This window comes from Erythrolamprus reginae, chromosome 1 (assembly GCF_031021105.1).
Source record: "Erythrolamprus reginae isolate rEryReg1 chromosome 1, rEryReg1.hap1, whole genome shotgun sequence".
NCBI lineage: Eukaryota > Metazoa > Chordata > Lepidosauria > Squamata > Dipsadidae > Erythrolamprus > Erythrolamprus reginae.
The window spans coordinates 358,649,926-358,668,006 of record NC_091950.1 but is presented as its reverse complement, the minus strand read 5'-3'; the positions used below and the strand labels follow the sequence as shown (position 1 = coordinate 358,668,006).

The following is an 18,081-nucleotide window of genomic DNA, read 5'->3' as shown; positions in this document are numbered from 1 at the left end:
TTAGGCCTAATACTCTTCAATATTTTAATAAATGACTTAAGATGATGGAATAGAAGGGGAACCCATCAAATTTTCAGACAATACTAAGTTAGCAGGAATAGCCAACACCTTATAAGACAAACTCAGGATCCAAAAAGATCTTGAACAATGGGCCCTTATCTAATAACATGAAATTTAATGTGGAGAAAAGCAAGGTTTTACACCTAGGCAGGAAAAAAACAAGGGTACAAATACAGATGAGATGGAACCTGGCTCAGAAACTAACTGTGAGTTGTCTATGGAGATTCTCAGTCATTCAGGTCATGGTTATCTTAAAGGTATTTTTTCAAGAGGCAACTGGACTTTCTGGTTTTTCTTCAGCTCTGGAGAAGCTTCATGGATGGGAAGCAAAGCATCTCGAAAGAAAAACCAGAAAGCCCAGTTGTCTCTTGAAAAAGCATCTTTGGGAATAACTCTGAGTGACCTTGGAATCCTAGTGGGCAACCACTAACATGAGCCAGAAGGATGTAGCAGAAGCCAAAAAAGCTAATACAACAGAGGTAGAATAGAATAGAATAGAATTTTATTGGCCAGGTGTGATTGGACACACAAAGAATTTGTCTTGGTGCATATGCTCTCAGTGTACATAAAAGAAAAGAGAAGATCGCCAAGAATAATAAGATACAATAGTTAATGATAGTCTGGGTACATATAAGCAATCAAATCATATCAGGAACCAGTCAATATAAATTGTAAGGATACAAGCAACAAAGTTACAGACGTTTGTGGGAGGAGATGGGTGATGGGAAAGATGAGAAGATTAATAGTAGTGTAGACTTAGGAAATAGTTTGACAATGTTCAAGGAATTATTTGTTTAGCAAAGTAATGGTGTTCGGGTAAAAATGTTCAACAAACTCAAATTCAAGTGAAATAGTACCATTTTATAAATCCTTAGTAAGACCAACCTGGAATACAGCACCCAGTTTTGATTATCACATTACAAAAAAGTTGAGATTTTAGAAAAAGTGCAAAGAAGAGCAACTAAGAAAAAATATATGAAGAACGGTTGCAGGATTTGCAGATGGCCAGTCTAGAGAAAAGAAGGATTAGAGATGGCATGATAGCAGTATTCAAGTCTTTGAAAAGCTGCTACAAAGAAGAGGGAGTCAACATATTTTCCAAAGCACCAGAAGGCAAGACAAGAAACAACGGATGGAAACTAATAAAAGAGAAGCAATTTGGAATTAAAGAGAAACATCTTAATAGTGAGGACAATTAATCAGTGGAACAACTTGCCTTCAGACACTGTAGGTGCTTCATCACTGAAGTTTTAAAGAAAAGACTGGACAGCCACCTCTCTGAAAAAGTACAGGATCTTCTGCTTGAGCAGGGGGTTGGACTAGATCAGCGTTTCCCAACCGGTGTGCCGCGAGACATGGCCAGGTGTGCCGCTAAGCTCCAGCTGGGCGGGGCGCTGCCGGTACTTCCGTCCTGGGGCTCCCGCTCGCAGCTGTCCCCCGCCTCCTGCTCGATGCCGTGGTTTTCGGCGCTCTCCTGCTGGGCGCCAAAGAAGGAAGGCAGGAAGAAGGAGAGCTTTATTCTTCGCGCCTTTTCCCCGCCTTCCTTCTTTGGGACCCAGCAGGAGAGCGCCGAAAACCGCGGCATCGAGCAGGAGCCGGTTGACAGCTGCGAGCGGGAGCCCCAAGAGGAAGTACCGGCAGCGCCCCGCCCAGCTGGAGCTTCTCCTGCGTCGACGGCAAGTTTCCTTTGTGGCCCGGCGGGAGGGCACTGGCGATGGGAGCGGGGGGCGGGGGCGGCCGCAGTGGCCGCAGGCAGTCGTGGGGAGATGGCGGCGGCGAGAGGGAGCGCTCTCTCTCTCTCTCAGCTGACTGCAAGCGGGAGCCCTGACAGTGGCGGTTGGACGTGCTGCTAGACGTCGTACATGCTGGCGCTGCGGGCCTGGCATATACGGTGTCCAGCAGCACGTCCAGCTGCCGCCGTCAGGGCTCCCGCTTGCAGTCAGCTGAGAGAGAGAGAGAGAGAAAGAAAGAGAGACATATAAGAGAGGCAGAGAGAGAGAGAAAGAGAGACATAGCAAGAGAGGCAGAGAAAGAGACAGAGCAAGAAAGAGAGGCAGAGAAAGAGAGAGAGAGAAAGAGAGACATAGCAAGAGAGGCAGAGAGAGACAGAGCAAGAAAGAGAGGCAGAGAAAGAGACATAGCAAGAGAGGCAGAGAGAGAGAAAAAGAAAGAGAGACATAGCAAGAGAAAAAGAGAGACTTAGCAAGAGAGGCACAGAGAGAGAGAGAAAGAGAAAGAAAGAGAGACAGAGAGAGAGAAAGAGAGAAAGAGAAAGAAAGAGATAGCAAGAGAGGCAAAGAGAAAGAAAGAGACATATAGCAAGACAGTGAAAGAGAGAGAGAGAGCAAGAGAGAGAGAAAAGCAAGAAAGAGATAGCAAGAGAGACAGAGAGAGAGAGACAGAGAGCAAAGGAGAGAGAAAGACATAGAGGAAGGGAAGGAGGGAGAGAGAAAGAGAGCAAAATAGAGAAAGAAAGAAAGAGGGATGGAGAGAGAGAAAGAAGGGAAGGAAGGAAAAGAGAAAGAGGGAGAAATAGAGCGAAAGGGAGGAAGAGAGAGGGTTTTTTTGTCCAAACTTTTCTTTAGCCCTCCCCCCCGCTCCCCCCCCTTTCAGTGTTCCCCGGGATTTTGAAAATATGAATAATGTGCCGCGGCTCAAAAAAGGTTGGGAAACACTGGACTAGATGACCTGCAATATCCCTTCCACCTGTATTCTGCTTGATTGATGGCACATGAAGTGGAGCATGGGATATCTTGGGGTGGGGGACATCTTGGGAGGACCACAATCAGCAGTCCTAGGCCTGTACTAGGCCTCCAACAGCCTCCCCCACCCAGAAGGACTCCGCACTCTGCTTAATGATCCACACATTCATTTAACATCTCATTGGGGAGAGCAGGAGTGTCATTGGGTGACACATTTCACCTAACAACTGCTGCGACATATGACCATAATGGGCAGGTTTCATTATGTTATATCTCACAGACTACCAGTACTCTTCATGTTATATGTTCTTACACTTGGTATGAATTTAAGAGCATCTAGAAAGCATCACTTAGCTATAATAGTCAAGATTTAGTATAAGAGTATATTCTCAACTATATTTTCCAATCTTTCCTGTGATGGTTCTTCAATGTTTCACTTTAATTATGAAATCAATCATGCATTTTGATTGATACACCTTTTCCACGTGTATGTGTTTATTCTAAACAAATATATTTTTCTTAGCAGACATTCATCTGTCACTATTTTGTTTTATTCTTGGATCTCTGAATAATCTGTTCATTTATTCTCTATCTTTTTGACATACTGTATTACCATCCATCAGTATTACGTGACAGAATAACTCTCTACCAAAGGCATTTATTTGAAATTTTATTTTTCACAAAATCATTTTTGATATTTTTATTATCAGCATTCATTGGACAATATACTGCAACTATTAATATTAATGTAGCTGCTCAGAGTCCCTTGGGAATACAAATCCAAATAAGTAAAATAAATTAAAAAATAACGGGCTATAGACATTCACTTTCATACGCACCCAATAATAGTCTACATGAGACCAGTTCATATTTTAGCACTTTCATTCCTAATTACTGTAAAGCTACATCTTTACTTCTGTACAACCAGTCATCAATTCCTTATGATCGGGTACATCCTTCCTTTTTCTTAGTTTCATAACATATCTATGATCAATGACACAAAGAATGTATTTTTGTTATAATTCGATACATTCATTCAGACACAAAGTATTTTTGTTATAATTCGATACATTATTTCACACTCTTACAGAATGGCCCAAATCCCTATTATATCCGGCCCAAATGTTAATTAAGACCATTGCAAAACAATAAATGAAAACTAAGCGATGTTTAGATGTGAGATCTATGCCATATTCAACAAACCTGTGACTTTCCTAGTTGTGATGGCCAATTATAAATTACCTCCACCTAGTTTTCAGTTTATTGTGATGCCACCTCACACCTCTTTGGAGATGTTTTATTATAAATAAATGTTTCATTATTTGATTTTATAGCAATTACGATAAGTCAATTCGAACAATATGCTTGTTCAGATGCATTTGTTCATTATGATTTACTGCACCAGAATGTATTAACAGATACTGATCAAACTTAAAAATTGTAAAACTTCTACTATTCCACTATTTTTATCTTTCGGAAACCCTTCCAACAACCTCTTCAGGATCTGAAGGTTGTTTGAAATAGGAACTTGTTAAAAAAAACAGTTGTCTTTCGGTTGCTGCTCGTTTGAAGCAATAAATTTATCCGAATTTATTGTGCAGAGGGCGCAATAAAACGCATTCACATTTCAAGGACACCTGCCAACCTTTCCCAAGCATATTAATTTCGAAACGAGCATAAACTTTAATGAGATTATCCTAATTGCCTCCCACTCGCTATTTCATTACAAGTCCCTCCAGCTCTTCGCGCCTCTTGCAGGGAGGGAGCGGTCGACCTCACGCTGAGGGATTTCCTCTCCTTTCAACGGGCTCGGCGGCGCCCCCTCGTGGCCCCCACGGGAACGGTCCTTAAGGTTCCGTTCAAAAACGCTCGCCTCGCTTGAACTTCCAGGATTAAATTCGAGCGAAAACTAACGTCAGCGGGAAGGAAAGTGCTTGGAAGGAGCGAGGAGAGCGGCGCTCAAGAGCCCGGAGACGACTACACGAAGTCCCGCCGAGGCCTAAAGAAAATGGAGGAGAAAAAGGGGACCCGCAAGAGGCAAAGGAGGCGGCGACCGCCCGGTGCCCTCCCACCTCGGGAAAGGCGCTTGAAGGGGTGTGTCCCGACCCGCATAATATTTACGCGCCCTCACCTGACGGCTACTAGCTTCCCTGGTAGTCAGTGTGTTGAGAGCGGGAGTCCTCGGAGACAAAAAGGGAGCGTAGAGCGACTCAACGGCGGCGCGGACTAACCGCTTTTAGCAACGGTTGCGAGCGGGAGGACACGGCGACGTTCCAAACCCCTCCCCCCCCGTTCCTGCTGGGAGGCGCGAAGGCCGAAGCGCCAACCGTCGCCATTGGGCGAGGCCAAGCATTTGAACCGCTCTTGGCGCTCGCTGATTGGCTGCGAGCCGGTGGCGCGTTCCTCCCTCTCAACCCTCTGACTTTTCGCACCCAAGTTCGGCCTCCGGTTTAGCCAATGGCCGCGCTCGCTCGAGAGAAATAAAGAGGGGAGCCTCCCGTGGCTGAAGGGGGCTTCGAGCGCTCGCGCCTCTTCGGTTGGGCGTTCAAAACAACAAGCGCGTCCCCTTTTTTTCTGTCGCCGCTGATCCGGGGACGTGCAGGGATCGCGGAGGTTCAGAGCGCAAACTGGAAGAGTAGCGGAAGGTTCCGCTTTTTGCTCTCAGGATGCGCTCAACGGAAAACCAAATAGGGGTAGAAATGTGTGTGAATGCAGACACTCATTTATTCAAAAGAGGGCGGTTTGCCGGCGGGCAGACAATCGCGATGAATTCTGAAAATGTAAAGCAAGTCCTTTGCGGGATGCGTGGATGCCGTTGCGACTCGTGAGAATACAGCCGTCCATCGTGATTTTGTAAAAACCTGGTGGAGTGTTTTATTTAAATTTTATTGAGGACCTGTATACTGCATGAGTCAAAAAGAGGGGAGTGAAAATATTTACTGACCCGTCGCATCCTGGACATAAACTGTTTCAACTCCTACCCTCAACGTCGCAGCACATCAAGACAACTAGACACAAGAACAGTTTTCCCCCCTAACGCCATCACTCTGCTAAACAATTCCCTCAACACTGTCAAACTATTTACTAAGTCTGCATTACTACCGTATTACTAGCTTTTTCTCAATCCTATCACCCATTTCCTCCCACTAATGACTGACTGTAACTTGTTGCTTGTGTTCTTAAGATTGTTATTCATATTGTTTCCTCATTATTTGACCCCATGACAATCACTAAGCGTTTTACCTCATGATTCTTGACAGATGTATCTTTTCTTTTATGTACACTGAGAGCATCTGCACCAAAGACAAATTCCTTGTGTGACCAATCACGCTTGGCCAATAAAGAATTCTATTCTGTTCTATTAAACCTGGAGATTGACTCAAAGCCAACTGGGTGACTTTGGATCAGTTCCCACACTCAGCCCTAGGAGGAAGAGATTGACCAACAGGTTCTAAAACACTTTGCTAAGAAAACTGCAATACTTGTCCAGGCAAGAGTCAGTACTAAATTGAAAGCACTTTTAAAAAAATAACAACCTACTTTCTAAAACTCTTTAGTAGGAAACATAACCGAAAACTATACAACTAAATTCCAAATGAAAAAAATACTGCCCCAAAATTTAGATCAACAAATATGCAGTATTGCAATGATCATAACTGATCTTTCAAACACTATTTGAAAGCTGTTTCAGAAAGTCTTCTGACTTGCTGTTGCCATCTTTATGATCCCCTTTAGCATAATTATTTTAAATTGTACTTTGCCTAGGATATGTTTAATAAATAAACAGAAATCAGGACTAAGCAAAATTCTGTGCTGGGTATATGGTATCCTTCCTGCTTTAAACACTCAACTATCATCCCAGTGCCGAAGAAGCCCTCCATCAAGGAACTGAATGACTACAGACCAGTTGCTCTAATATCTGTAGTTATGAAAACCTTTGAAATGCTGGTGATGTTCCACTTGAAAACCATCACAGATCCACTGTTAGACCCCATGCAATTTGCATACCGAGCAAATAGATCAACAGATAATGCTGTTAATGTGGCTCTACACTACATCCTTCAACATCTTAAATCTCCAATGACCTACGCTAAGGTCCTCTTTGTGGACTTCAGCATTCAATACCATCGTACAGGACATTCTCTTAACCAAACTAAATCAGCTAGCGGTACCTGAACACACTTGTAAGTGGATCACAAGCTTCCTAACAGGCAGGAAGCAGCAGGTGAAGCTTGGAAAAAATCACATCAGATACATGTACAATTAGCACAGGTTCCCCCCAAGGCTGTGTACTCTCATCACTTCTCTCTATACACTAATGACTGTATCTCAAATGATCCATCTGTTAAACTACTGAAGTTTGCAGATGATACAACAGTGATCAGACTCATTCGAGACAATGATGAACCCGCATACGGGAAGTTGAACAACTATCCTTGGGGTGTGACCAGAACAATCTAGAAATGAACACACTCAAAAACGTAGAAATTTATTTATTTATTTATTTTATTTATTAAATGGTGGTAGACTTTAAGACTTTAATATGACTGTAACTTGTTGCTTGTATCCTAAGATTTTTATTAATATTGATTGTTTCTTCATTGCTTATTTGACCCCTATGACAATCATTGTGTTTGTACCACATGATTCTTGACACCATGACAAATTCCTTGTGTATCCGATCACTCTTGGCCAATAAAATTCTATTCTATTCTATTCTACTCTTCTGTGTATGGAAAGCAATAGGAGTGGCGGCTGAACCCTTTAGCAATTAGTTAATATCCTCTATGCAAACCTGTCAAACTGGTGGTACATGGCCATATACACCACAAGCAGACCATGCACACCCTGGCTCCGCAAAGGAAAAAAATGTTGCAATATGTCTGGCCTGTGACAAGATCAAGTTTGACACCTATAGTATCTCGCATACAAATCCAATAAATAAATAAATAAATCTCACATGTAGTTCAATCATTCAGCAGAAGATACCTAAGAGAATGCAGAAAGAATAGTCAGAAGTTTCCACTGCTGCCCCAGGCAATTGCTCCCTGAAGCAATGCTTCACTTTGCCCCAAAAACAAGTTTAATTTAAATGACTCCCACAAATGATTTGTATGTACAGTATTGCAGAATTACTAGGGCTGACAATGGAAAGATTAGAAGGGAAGCCTGTTTGCTGACATATTTTATGGTCTTCAAGAGCATCTGCGCTGGCATGGGTTTCTACATGTTTTCAATAAAAAGTGTAGCAGGTCAACTTCTGGTTAGAGCAATTTTATCTCAGCAATGTCTGGAATTTAGTTTCTTGTACCAAACTGGCAAAGCACAGAAAGAAAATATTTGTTTATAGATATTATTGCATTTTTGTGAATTTAGGAGGGATGGAAATAATCATATTTGAGCTCATCCAAAAGCATTCTTCACTAAAAAGCTGGAAAGATATTTTTCATGTATTTGTAAGAGAAATAGCTTGGCATAAAATTATCCCTTAAATTCAGCTGAAGATGTTACATAGCCTGGTAATGAAGTGTTTGGAAACCAACTCACAAGCCCAAAGAACAAATATTCACTCTCATCCTAAAATCAAAGCTATAAATATTTGCCATTATTGCAAAAGAAATGTAACAGTATATTTAAACATCTTGGATATTCTATTTTAAGGTTCTCTCACAACCTGGGAGTAGAAATTTTGATTTTTATATTCCAAGGAAACATCCATAAGAATATGGAATATAAAAATAATCAGTTTCAGCAAAATGACAAAAGAAATGTTGTATGCAAGCTCTGTTCCTTGTGTGGGTGTACGCAATGTCTTGATGCACATAAACGTTGAAATTTGTTCAACTGCTTGAACGAATTTGTTCAACTGTTTGAAGTTATGGTAGTACTGAACAAAAGGAATTATGATTCATGTCCAAAGCTAGAGCTGTGCAATTCTTCCACTCTGACTTGATCAAAATTATAACCTACTCATATTTACCAGAGTCAGAGTGGTAAATTGAACCAGAGTGGTTCAATTCCCCTGAGATACATCAATGGGGAAGTTGGTGGCAGCCTCTTAGTTTATTGAGGCTCAATGCTAGGAGAGACCAAGCCTGGAATTGCTTGGATTGCAGTGGGCATTTGCTTAACAACCCAAAATTCATGGTTAACAACAGCAACCAAGAATGCCAGGATTGCCATTGTTAAGTGTTACAGTCATGTGACATCTCGCTCTATGTCCTCATTGCTTAGCAATGAGGACCTAACTGTTGTCATAAGTCAGGGACTACCAGTATGATACAATTAAAGTTTGTTGCAAAATCAAAACCAGAAGCATACACAGATGGCTGATTCAGCAGGATTCAATAACTTCTATATAAACATAACAATAGATGAATTTACAATACCATTAGCAGATTATTTTTTCAAGTAAACACCAGCAGGAGTTAGTTTAATTTCAGCAAAGAGTACAGAGAGGAGAATGCAGAGTGGACAGAAAGAACCTGCAGCCTTATGCTTAAGTTTCAATTTTGATTCTCTGCACAGGCTCAGAAGTGTTTACCTCCCATTGGCTGACTTAGTTGCTATCCTTATTCATTGGCTAACCTTGTTAACATGGCTCTCCCACTTCATGAATACCTGTACAAAAGATATCAGGATTTGTGCTATGATGGTATTTGCTCCCTATGTCCCCACCAGCAGATGCCAATGGAGATGGAGATGTTTGTCTATTAAAATTTATAGAAATATAGTCCTCGAGCTACACCAACAATTGGGCCCAAAATTTCTGTTGCTAAGTGAGACATTCGTTAAATGGGTTTTGACCCATTTTACCACCTTTCTTGCCACAATTGTTAAGTAACAACTGCAGTTGTTAAGTAATATGATTGTGAAGTGAATCTGGCTTTCCCATTGACTTTGCTTGTCAGAAAGTTGAAAAAGGTGGTCACATGACCCTGGGTTTGAATTTTGATCATGTGATCATAGGGATGTTGCAATGGTTATAAGTTTTAAAAAGTGATCATAAGTCACTTTTTTCAGTGGCTTTGTAACTTGGAACAGTCACTAAACGAACTGTTGTAAATTAAAGATTTCCTTTATCTCTCACCCCTGATTATTCTTGAACTACTGGTAAAATACAGTTTGCTACAATTTATGCTTAGTTGTGGCAAAGGAACTTTTAGTATTTTGCTCTGAAAGGAAATGTTTGCTTTGAAGCAGAGCATTTCTCGTTTGCCTTCCTGTCACAGCTGTACACAAGCTTTTGAATTTTTTTTGCTTCAAACTACATTTCCTCCCTTTATTTTTTTTTAAAGGCTTTGTTCTTGTAGCCTCAGTTATTTTAAAGCAGGTGTGATTTTGTTCTGTGCGTGTATGCACATGTGGTGTTCGTTCACAGATTCATATGTGTAGGCATAGCATATTCACTATGCTTGTGTATATAACCCACATTCTTGTGTACTTGTGTACTCGTCTTGTGTTCTTATTGCTCTTCTATATTGATCTTGCAAAAGGCTGTCAGATACTTTCAAATTCCTTCCATATGTGGAGAAGAGGACTATTGCTGTGGGCCTCCTTTAGTTTTCAACCCTACATAGACTATGTACTATATAGTAAATGTGACAAGGTAAGGAGAGAGCTTTCAAACTCTACCAACAACAGGCCGGGTGGGGTGGGGGGGACTGTATTTTTTTTTTCTTTGCAAGGAAGTAACACATTGTGTCGAAGTTGATTCTCCCCAAGTGCTGTGTCTATGTGCCATTATATATTTCTACCCTGTTTCCCCCCAAATAAGACATCCCCTGATAATAAACCCAATCAGGCTTTTAATTGCATGGCAATAAAGTCAAACACTTATTTCAGGGTTCAAAAAAATATAAGGGGCGAGTACAAGTGCAGTAGGGTGCCTTCCGTCCCCTGTCCTATTGCTCTCCTATATCTCCTATACCTTTCTTCTATTCCTATATTTCTTCTTCTATTCTTTCATTGATATGTTCTATTACTTCATCTTCTTTTCTATTATTTCTTAGATATATTTTACTATGAGTATCTCCTCTATAACCTTCATCATGTATTTTATTATGTATATATAGATATATACCCACTAAAACCCTCATTGTGTATTGGACAAAATAAATAAATAAAATAAATAAATAAGACAGGGACTTATTCTCAAGGAAACACAGTATTACTACTCAAAAGAGAAGTAGTATTCGGCACAGACAGATTATAAAGTTTATAACAATATTTTATAACAACAACAATAGGGTACGTAATTCTATTTTTCAGGAATATGAATATTACATGATAAAGAAAACTAAGGAGCTGACTGGTAGTATCATATAGTGATGAGCAATACTTAACGTTTTCAGATAATTTTTTTTGGAACTCATGGAGTATTTTAACATTCTAGAGATGATCAGTGTAAACGTTTTCAGAACATGGAGAAATTATTTTCTTCTTCAGAAGGCTTCTGTAAAACTCATTTTACACTCCAAACCTATGTTGGAGGAAGAACACAGATGCAATAACACGTAACACAGAAATGATCAATTTGAGATATTTGCTTTATTTCTTTACTGCTATATTGCTTTATAGGCCAAGCCTATAAAACTGAGGAGTGTCTGTCAAGTATCCCCAAAGACAATTTCCGTGCTAAACACCTTTCATTTCAGAATGAGCAGCAGACAGAGATGATGGGAGCTCTAGTCTTAATTTCTGGAAGACCAACGATTCCCTGTGTCTATTCTTTTAAAGATTAACTTTGAAAAGAGGAAATGACCCAAACAAAATGTATGTGCACATTTTTGCTCTTTGTCTCTTGTTTTTGAGATCAGCTACTTACCCAAGAATGAGATTTGTTTGTTTAAAACATTTGATACTCCATTTAACATTTTTGAAAGTTAAAAAGAATAAGTTAAAATATGCAATAATTCTACTTTCTAGAAAACTGAAATGGGGACACACTTATATACACACACATATACAGAGAGAGAGAGAGAGAGAGAGAGAGAGAGAGAGAGAGAGAGAGAGAGAGAGAGAGAGAGCTCTGAAAGATACTAATGATTGAAACTTAAAGTAAACTTTAAAATTGGCTCACGATCTGTGGTATAAATAGCACTAAATAGCAATAGCACTTACCGTAGATTAATATGCTGCTTCCTAGTGCTTTACAGCCCTCTCTAAGCTGTTTACCGAGTTGCCCCCAACTATCTGGGTCCTCATTTTACTGACCTTGGAAGGATGGAAAACTGAGTCAACTTTGAGCGAGTGACAATCGAACCCCTGGCAACGAGCAGTGAGTTAGTCGCTGCTAATCACTGCACCACCATAGTAAATGTTTTGCATAAGAGCCAGGGTGGTGTAGTGGTTAGAGTGCAATACTGCATACTACTTCAGCTAACTGCTAGCTGTAGTTCAGCAGTTCAAATCTCACCACCAGCTCAAGGTTGACTCAGCCTTCCATCCTTCCGAGGTGGGTAAAACGAGGACCCAGATTGCTGGAGGCAATATGCTGATTCTGTAAACCACTTAGAGAGGGCTATAAAAGCACTATGAAGTGGTATATAAGTCTAAATGCTATTGCTATTAGCAATGTAGTATAGCTAGACTTACAACAGTTTATTTAATGACTGTTCAAAATTACAACAGCACTGGAAAAAGTGACTTACGACCTTTTTTCACAGGACCATTGTGGTATGCCCAGGGTCATGTGATCAAAATTTGAACAGTAGTTCATATTTATGATGATTGCAGTGTCCTGGGGTCATGTGAACAGCTTTTGCAATCTGACAAGCAAAGCCTGCAATTGTGGCTAGAAAGGTCATAAAATGGGGCAAAATTCATTTAGCAAATGCCTCACTCAACAACATAAATTTTGAGCTCAGTTGCGGTCTTAAGTCAAGGATGAGCTGTATGCATTTTGAAACCTTATTTTCAGATATGAATGACAAGAAATATTATCAAGCACTCAATATTATACTTATATAATATAAACAACACTGCATTTTGTAAGAATTGGTCTTCATTCAAGCTTTGCATTTTATAAAAGAATCTACTTAAAACCCTATTTTCCCTCTTTCTCAAGCAAAAGGATTATGCAACATAATCAAAACCTGTTGGAATGTTGAACGAGGCAAATCCAAGACCTACATTTGGGTAACAGCTTTGGAAGGGAGAAGAAATCAAGGTCATGCCTGGTTCTTTCTATGACTGTATCAGATTTCTTTCTTCAAATTAACTCAATCTGATTTGCTTGTGATCATACAGGCAATATCACATTCCTTAATTCTTAAAATACATTGGCAGAGCGGGCTGGATAAAGGAAACCATTCACGTAATTATTTCTACATTTGAATATGACTTTAGCAATCGAGTTGTCGAAGCGTGGAACTCATTACCGGACTCAGTAGTGTCAACCCCTAACCCCTAACATTTCTCCCTTAGACTATCCATGATTGACCTCTCCAGGTTTCTAAGAAGTCAGTAAGGGGTGTACATAAGTGCACTAGCCTGCCTTTTGTCCCTTGTCCAATTGTCTCTCCTTATCTCATATATCATATATCTTTTTTTCCTTTCATATATCTTCTCCTCTATTTTTATATATTTTCTTTATATATAATACTTCATGACTCATTCGAGACAATGATGAATCCGCATACAGACGGGAAGTTGAACAACTATCCTTGTGGTGTGACCAGAACAATCTAGAACTGAACACACTCAAAACCGTAGAAATGGTGGTAGACTTTAAGAGAAACCCTTCCACCCTTCCACCTCTCACAATACTAGACAACACAGTATCAACAGTAGAGACCTTCAAATTTCTAGGTTCTATCATATTTCAAGACCTAAAATGGTCACCTAACATCAAAAACATCATCAAAAAAGCACAACAAAGAATGTTCTTTCTGCGCCAGCTCAGGAAGCTCAAACTGCCCAAGGAGCTGCTGATTCAGTTCTACAGAGGAATATTGAGTCTGTCATCTGCACCTCTATAACTGTCTGGTTTGGTGCTGCAACCCAACAGGACCGACACAGACTTCAGAGGATAATCAGAATTGCAGAAAAAACAATTGCTGCCAACCTGCCTTCCATTGAGGACCTGTATACTGCACGAGTCAAAAAGAGGGCGGGTAAAATATTTACTGACCCCTCACATCCTGGACACAAATTGTTTCAACTCCTACCCTCAAAACGTCGCTACAGAGCACTGCACACCAAGACAACTAGACACAAGAACAGTTTTTTCCCGAACGCCATCACTCTACTAAACAAATAATTCCCTCAACACTGTCAGACTTTCTACTAAATCTGCACTTCTATTCTACTAGTTTTTCTCATCATTCCTATCACCCATTTCCTCCCATGTTGACTGTATGACTGTAACTTGTTGCGTATATCCTAAGATTTTTATTAATATTGCTTCTTCGTTGCTTATTTGACCCCTATGACAATCATTAAGTGTTGTACCACATGATTCTTGACAAATGTATATTTTATTTTATGTACGTTGAGAGCATATGCACCAAGACAAATTCCTTGTGTGTCCAATCACACTTGGCCAATAAAATTCTATTCTATTCTCTTCAATATGTATTGTGTATTGGACAAAATAAATAAATAATAAATAAATAAATAAATAAATAAATAAAATATGAAGTCAAGGAAATTCAAACTATTGTGCAATTAGAAGACAAGCTAACACACCAACATGTAAGTACATACAATATTCTGTCACCATCAAGTGTATTTCTATCAATTCAGTGTATTAATAATTAATTTCTATGGTGAGGAATCCTACTTAGACTTCATAAATTATTATAGAAAAATGGAGATGTGTGCATTTTTTTTATAATTCCTGCACCTCCCCTCCATTCTTTTCAGTTTATTCATCTATCTGAACCAGATCGGAATCTCTTTGTTTCTGAGGGTTACACAAGTATGGAATTGATTAAATGTATATTTCATCTTTTCCTGTTGAAAGAAACTTCTCTTATCAAAGGGAAAGTTTCCTTTAGATCATGAGGTGCTTGGCTCTACTCCCTGAAGCAGCACCAAATCGTGCCAGTATTCTGTCTGCTGCACTCAGTGCTCACTTTATTCACACATTTAATTGCAGGGCAAGTGATTCCTAATGCTGGAAGGAATGCATGGGGAGAACTCCCTTCTGCCTGAGCCAGTGATGCTTAGCCACCTAAACTGTCCATTATTAGAACCTTTTTAAAAAATGTACAAAGCTGCTACACGTGTTTATTTGTTTATTTATTTATTTTATTTATTCATTTGTCCAATACACAATACATATGGAAGAGAATAGACATGAAGTAATATATATAAAGATAATATGTAAAAATAGAGGAGAAGATATATGAAAGGAAGAAAATATATATGATATATGAGATAAAGGAAAGACAATTGGACAGGGGACGAAAGGCACACTAGTGCACTTATGTACGTCCCTTACTGACCTCTTAGGAACCTGGAGAGGTCAATCGTGGAGAGTCTAAGGGAGAAATGTTGGGGGTTAGGGGTTGACACTATTGAGTCCAGTAATGAGTTCCACGTTTCGACAACTCGATTGTTAAAGTCATATTTTTTTACAGTTAAGTTTGGAGCGGTTAATATTAAGTTTGAATCTGTTGCGTGCTCTTGTGTTGTTGAAGCTGAAGTAGTCATTGACCGGTAGGGCGTTGCAGCATATGATCTTGTGGGCAATACTTAAATCGTGTTTTAGGCGCCATAGTTCTAAGCTTTCTAGACCCAGGATTGTTAGTCTGTTTTTGTAGGGTATTCTGTTTCGAGTGGAGGAGTGAAGGGCTCTTCTGGTGAAATATCTTTGGACGTTTTCAAGGGTGTTGATGTCCGAGATGTGGTATGGGTTCCAGACAGATGAGCTGTATTCAAGGATGAGTCTGGCAAAAGTTTTGTAGGCTCTTGTGAGTAGTGTGAGATTGTCGAAGCAGAAGCTACATAGGATCAGGTTAACAACTCTAGAAGCCTTTTTGGTGATATTGTTGCAGTGGGCTTCAGCACTTTTGGGAAAAGTTTCCCAAATGACAGTTTGTACTGTGAGGAGTGCTAGCTACCTCTCAGGTCAGACATATTTTTGTGAAACCTATCACACATCATGGAGCCTAATATAAGAGTAAGGAAGATGATCTTGATAGAAATTTGCAGATCCTATTGCCTAGTCAAAAGAGAATGAAATGGGTTTTTTTTTAAACCCTGAACATCCATGTAACGGTCAGAAGCAGTTCAGTCCCATATTTCCCTAATTTTTTATAAGAAGGAGAGGGAGATATATTATAATCAAAATTCCAAGTTACTGCTTTTATAGCTGTTTATATAATCCCAGGTATGCAGAGCTGGTAGAAATTTTTTGATTTTTTTCTTTTTTTCCCTTCTGGGCTCTGGGTATGTTTTTCCTATCGCAGTAAATGAGATTGAATGTGTATAATTTTAGAAGAGCTGTGCGTGCATGTGTGTACATACACTTTATATAGTAGATAATATTTTTGTGTGCTTGTGTGTAATATGTATGTACACATATATACATAGAATTAAATAGTATATTTTGAATGTTCAGTAATAGTAAATAGGAAAATTGTATCTCTTTGAGGAGAGGAGAGGCCAGGCACCCTAACCCTAACCCAAACCCTTGACTTGAGTGATGTCAAGTTGGCCACCTTTAAGCCAGTCACATGACATTTAAGCCACTCCCAGGTACATAATCATCAATCCACTCCCACCTGGTCACATGGCCAACAAGCCACACCCACAAAATAAGCCATGCCCACAGTGTGGCAGTAAACATTTTTGCAACCCTTCACTGAGTAAGAGGCAAGTCTTCAGCATTTGAAAGTGGCCAATAGGAGCTAGACAGATCTCAGCCCATATCTACATCAACAACTGATCCTGCACACCAAATATTTGTACAAACATGATTTGGGCCAGAAATATATTGTGTTATAATACACACACACACAGACACACATGCACACTATATTAACATCAGTTAATTGTGGCATCCTGTATTTTATGCCAACCTAATACTGACTTATTATGGTATCAGTTTTATCTGTGCATTTTGTAATCAGAGGAAATTGGCAGTAGCCTATAAGGTATATAATTCAATAGTTTTTAATATAATTCATTGTTCCAACCTATAATTATAATATTATTTCTCAGTCTCAGCAATTTTAAGATATGTGGACTGCAACACACAGAATTTCTCAACCAACATGCTGGGTGGGGAATTCTGAGATTGACAATCACTATGTTATACATTGTGTTATGCACAGCATCAGGTGTTCAACAAAACACTAAAAATTAATTAATGAACACATTTTCTAAAAATGTTATAAATTTCTTAGTCTTAAGTTATTTCTCTACTAGTAACTTATATTGATCATGTATATAGATGTATATAGATTTAAACTTAATATTAACCGCTCCAAACCTGACTGTAAAAAATACAACTTCAGTAACCGAGTTATTGAAGCATGGAACTCATTACCAGACTTCATAGTGTCATCCCCAAACCCCCAACACTTTACACTTAGATTATCCACGGTTGACCGCTCCAGATTCCTAAGAGGTCAGTAAGGGGCGTGCATAAGTGCACTAGAGTGCCTTCCGTCCCCTGTCCTATTGCTCTCCTATATCTCCTATACCTTTCTTCTATTCCTATATCTCTTTTTCTATTCTTTCATTGATATATTTTATTCCTATATCTTCTCTTCTCTTCTCTCTTAGATATATTTTACTATGAGTATATCCTCTATAACCTCCATTGTGTATTTTACTATGTGTATACCCACTAAAACCCTCATTGTGTAATGGACAAAATCAATAAACAAAAACAATAAAAATGTGAATTTTAGTGCAGCTAATTGTGGCTCAGAGGCATCCCATTAACTGTTTTTATAGGGCACATTTTCATGACACAGAAACCTTTACTGTATTAGGTGGCAGAGTGTCTGTGTGTCTAAATTGTCTTTAGCTATCCCATTTTAAAACAACGTTTTCCATCTTGGAAAACAAATGATTAGTGATAACCTTATTCACAATCCCAGTCATTGTCATACTCATAATCATAATATGATTTATTAAACCTATGTCTCCTTCCTCTCCATGGTTCTAGGTAACTCAGAACAGTCAAATAAAAAAACCACAATATCACAGTCAAGCAATTGACCTTTGCTGACCTTGTATTGGCCAGCGGAGTCTGCTACCAGCCTGCACCCTCTAATCTAGTGATGGCGAACCTTTTTTCCCTCGGGTGTTGAAAGAGCGTCGGTGCGCACTATCACTCATGTTTGAGTGCCCACACCCA

General features: G+C 39.5%; 1 protein-coding gene across 2 annotated transcripts in view; it reads right to left on the bottom strand.

Moving 5' to 3' along the window:
• Positions 1 to 5,090, bottom strand: part of LBR (lamin B receptor) — a 34,027-nt gene extending 28,937 nt beyond the window's left edge. Inside the window, exons 1-2 of one of the 2 annotated variants that reach the window (XM_070734342.1) lie at positions 4,894 to 5,037; positions 3,602 to 3,746 (exon numbers count right to left, since the gene is read on the bottom strand). The gene's annotated coding sequence lies outside the window, so the exon portion shown is untranslated. Of the gene's footprint in view, positions 1 to 3,601; positions 3,747 to 4,893 lie in introns of both variants that reach the window. The other variant, XM_070734341.1, reaches the window with a different exon arrangement.
• Between the last annotated feature and the right edge of the window lie 12,991 nt (positions 5,091 to 18,081).